Here is a 4,544-nt window from a genome sequence, read left to right as displayed (position 1 = left end):
TGGAATTTTCTTCATTTTTTTTTTTTAATACCCCAATGTAGTGTGTCATGATTGTGTGTTAATTTGGAGGGCAGACTTTCTATTTTTTTATTTTATTTTTTTTTAAATGTTTTTGTCAATAGTTCTGCAGGTTTCCTGAAAAACTTTTTAAGTTCTTTTGGACACTGGTGGCTTTTTCACTCATTTTCAGTCCTAGTGCTTGACCATTTTCAGAAGAGCATTTTGTTTAAGCCACTTGATCCATTCCAGTTTTTCTTTTTGTCAGATCAGCAAAAACAATGCCAAAGACAACTGTTTGACTGCATAACAATAGTATTCTTTGCCGTAACAAAGTGATTACCAATGTGTTTTAGTCCAAATCCTGGTGTATTTCAGCATGATTTGCAGTGCAAATTTGAAGAAGTTGGTAGTGGCAGGGTTAAAAATTACCTCCAGTCAATGGAGTGTATCTGGAAGTCTGAAAGCAAAGACTGCATACAGGAGCTGATGCATCTGATCTTTCAGTTGATCAATCTGTTATTGACTGAAGCCTTATCAGAAATCGTCTCAGTGTAAGGTTGGCTGTCAAGATGCTAGTCTTAAGGAAGGGAGACAAGTTTACTTAAAAGAGAGTTTATTAAACTACCCCATCAGGAGACAAACATCACTGATGAGTTGGTGGCCAGTGAAGTGAAACAGAGATGGAGCAGTTAATCTGGGGCAGCCTTTACTGCCTAGAAGTAAGAGGTAAGCTGCATCAAGTGCTGATCTTCCTTTGGCAGCAAATCAATAACAGTAGGCTGCAACTAAGAAAGCAGCGCGTGCAAGTATTATCTGCGCCAAATCAAAGTGTTGTTACTTAAATGTACACCCGACCTCATCACATGGCCTGCAGCAACAAACACACCACACTGCTTCGCAAAATCTTTAGTAGTCAGAAATCAAAAATCAAATTAAAGCATGAGAATCAGCCATAGTAGCAAAACAACCAAAACATCCAAGCTGCCACCAAAGAGGGAACCAACCAAATTCACGCCAATTCAAAGCTCAGTCAATGTTGTCTACACCAAAGCTGCCAGACCAAACTACTAAATTTAAAACATAACATTATTCAAGTCATACCAGTTACACTTGTGGCACAGTTATGCCACAACCAATTGTGAAAACTCAAGCCATGTGTTTCATAAGGCCACAAACCACAAGAAAATGACTTCAACCACATTTTCTGCCAGACTAAAGAGAAAGCATGCTCCTCTGTTGAGGTCAGCCACTTAAGCCTATTAAAGGGGATGCATGGCTCATGAAGCTAAACTCATCCCAAAATACAGGTGTTTAATGGCCAGGCAAAATGGTGACTATTGTTGTTCTCCTCCAGCATAAACCACAGAACAGCTCAACCTTAATGTAACCAATCCAAATCTTATCTTATGCGGAACTTATTAAGATATTGTATCGGGCTGTACTCAAAAAGCAGAACAGCTTTAAGCTATGTTAGCAAACAAGTTAGCACTGACCCAAACTTTAACCTTACCAATGGACTGAACATCTCCCATTTGTCACAACCTCACTCAAAGTGGGTGACAAAGGGCAATTTCCCATAGTTCACATAAAAACCTATCATAATATAACCAAGTGGCAATTTGGGTGCTTCCAGGTAGGGTAGAGTAGAGACTGGATAGTACATCTAGACCAGCTTTTATAGCCTGGAAGACCCATGTGAGCTGCATTAGCTGACTATGCTCTCATGCCGGCCAATCACCAATAAAAGCAGGTCAGGACTTTCTTGATAGTGGGGAGGTCATCACAAGTCACACATTAGAAATAACGAAATGACGTTAGCTCAGAGTAATGTGTTTGTTGTTTGATTCCTAATGACCAGATTTGTTTCTTCATTCCCCCGGGTGAACAGTTAGAGCCCATATTTGCAAAAGGTCCTGTTCAGGTGCAAAAAGAAACTATTTGGAAAACTTTGTGCCAACCCCACAGTATGCTGTTGGTGTGAAATGCATTTTGCTTGCAGTTAAACTTGATCATAACTGTATCTTTTTAAGTTGCCAGCTGTTTGTGAGGTGATTGTTTCACAACCGTTGGAATACTCTTAAATAGTTGGGGGACATTTTAACAGGGAGCAACAGTCCTGAACTTTTCTAGATATAATGTCCAATTTAGGGTTTGTTTGGGTTTTTTTGGATGACACCGGAGGCACGCAAAAAGCTAAAAGTATGGAATGCTGCTTTTAAGTCTAGTGATGAGGCTGTGTTCAAGACAGCTAGAGCCAGCCTGAACTGTGCATTTATGCTGGAAGGTTCAGTTTCTTCTGTGACCCTATAACACCAGGTGCATGTGGCAGGAGATTCAAGCAATAATAGCTTATAAGGCTACTCCTACACTGTATGACAACAACCCACACCTCCTCAACGACCTCAACGAATCTTTCTGTAGATTTGCAACAGACAACACCTCTGCAATAAAAGCCAGTCTTCACGCGGATGAGAAAGCGCTGAATCTCAATGCGGATGATGTCTGGGAAAACACTGGGAAAAGTGAATGTACGGAAAACATTCCAGGATGGGTACTGTTGGAATTTATTTTGATCTTTAAGGCTAATATCTCATAATTAGTATCACATATTTGTGTTTTGTCCTTTGTTGCACACAGTGTAATGTAGGAGTTTTGGAAGTAGACTTTTACTCTGATACTAACAGAGACAACACTTCCTCACAACCCCCTCACAGGAATGTGGCCTTGATCATAAATCTGCTGTTATGGTATGCACTTTACACCCCTTCTTTAACTCTACGGGGCTGACCGGAGAACAAAACGTGGTTTCATCGTAACGGGAGTGTTGCCTGCAAAAGGGCGTCCCCAAATAAGGAGAGGTCCAGAAAGCTGCAGAGCTGGTGATTGGCCGTGAGCTGGTATCAGACCTAAGGCCACTCTCAGCTCTTTCGACCAACCATGTCAACATTCAGTTTCTGTGACCAGCAGTAAAAAGTGTATACTGCCTGGGTGCGGCAGCCTTTGAGCCTGAGAGAGGCCTACAACGCCATGTAAAACTAATTTAAAATTTTAAATGTTTTATTAATTATCTGTGAAAACTTATAATTGGAGCATATTTGTCTTGTCTCTCATAATAAAAACCCCAACAGTACTCGGGGAGTGCGGTGACCAGCTAGCAAACGTCCTTAGAGATATCTTTAACAACTCCTTGGAGCAGACTGTGGTTCCATCATGTTTCAAGTCTGCCACCATCATCCCTGTGCCCATCACGTGTTTTAATGACTACAACCCTGCTGCACGAACTCCCATAATGATGAAGAACTTCGAGAAGTTGGTAAAGGACTACATATCTTTAATGCCTCCCATATTTGACCGATTCCAGTTTGCTTACCAGCCAAACCGCTCTCCAGAGGACGCCATTTCCTCTGTTCTCCACCTGAGCTTGGTACATCTGGAGTAGAAAACAGTCAGCACTCCCATGGTTAACTGGCTGCTGGACTTCCTCACCAACAGACCTCAGTCAGCGAATGGGAAACAGCATCTCCATCTCCATCGGCTCCACCGGCTCCACTCAGGTCTGTGTCCTGAGCCCACTGCTGTTCACGCTGTGACACATGACTCCAGTGCTGCATCTGCTTCTAGTCACATCATCAAGTATGCACATGACACAACAGTGGTGGGTCTCATTAGGGACAACAGCGACCTGTCCTATAGAGACAAGGTGAAGCCGTGGATCTGTGCAGTGCTAACAATCTGTTCCGAAACGTCAAGAAGACCAAGGAGATGATCATCGAATTCAGGACAAAACTCTCATCAATGACAACAGTGCTGTTGAGGTAGTCACCAGGGATTTTCTGGGGGTACAGATAACTGACAGCCTGGACTGGAATGAGCTTGAGAGTTTGTAGCAAGTTTTATTTCAAGGTCTTCAGAAGGGTAGTTGATAATTATAAAGTTTATGATGGGAGTTCTCTCAAAGACTTGTATATTGACCTTTATCTATATAAGACTAAAGGGCTGATGCAATATCTAGAACTGTTACTAAAGTCCAGTTACATTGTACACAAATCCAAAAGATAACATTTCTAATGTGCCAACTTACTGTTACGCACCTGTGATTGTACAGTTGACTAAGAAATCATCTGTCAAATTTCCAAACTGTGAATGTGAAGCCTGAGTGCCACCGAAATCTTTCACCTCCTTGACATACTATATAAAGTTTTCAAAATTATAGAACAATTCAGTGGATTTGTCATTGTGATGATTGTTGTTGAGTGTCATAAACTGTGTAATTATAAAGAAATGAATGTAAATTTTTATGCCATTCAGCATAAATGACTCACGATGGCCACTCAAACAAAATAACAGAAATACAGCGTCAGGTAGCTCTGTAAGTTGTCATAGTTTTTGATAAACGCAGTACAAAAGTGAGTTTTTCCATGATTTATTATCATCTGTGTTGACTGTGGGTTGTTTGTGCAAACATAGCAGCCTCCATATCTATTCTCCATATGAGTTTAAGCAAGGGAAGAAGAAAAAACGTTTTCAGTTTGCAATCATTGAAA

This window comes from Maylandia zebra, linkage group LG19 (assembly GCF_041146795.1).
Source record: "Maylandia zebra isolate NMK-2024a linkage group LG19, Mzebra_GT3a, whole genome shotgun sequence".
NCBI classification, from domain to species: Eukaryota; Metazoa; Chordata; class Actinopteri; order Cichliformes; family Cichlidae; genus Maylandia; species Maylandia zebra.
Note: the sequence above shows the minus strand (reverse complement) of the source record.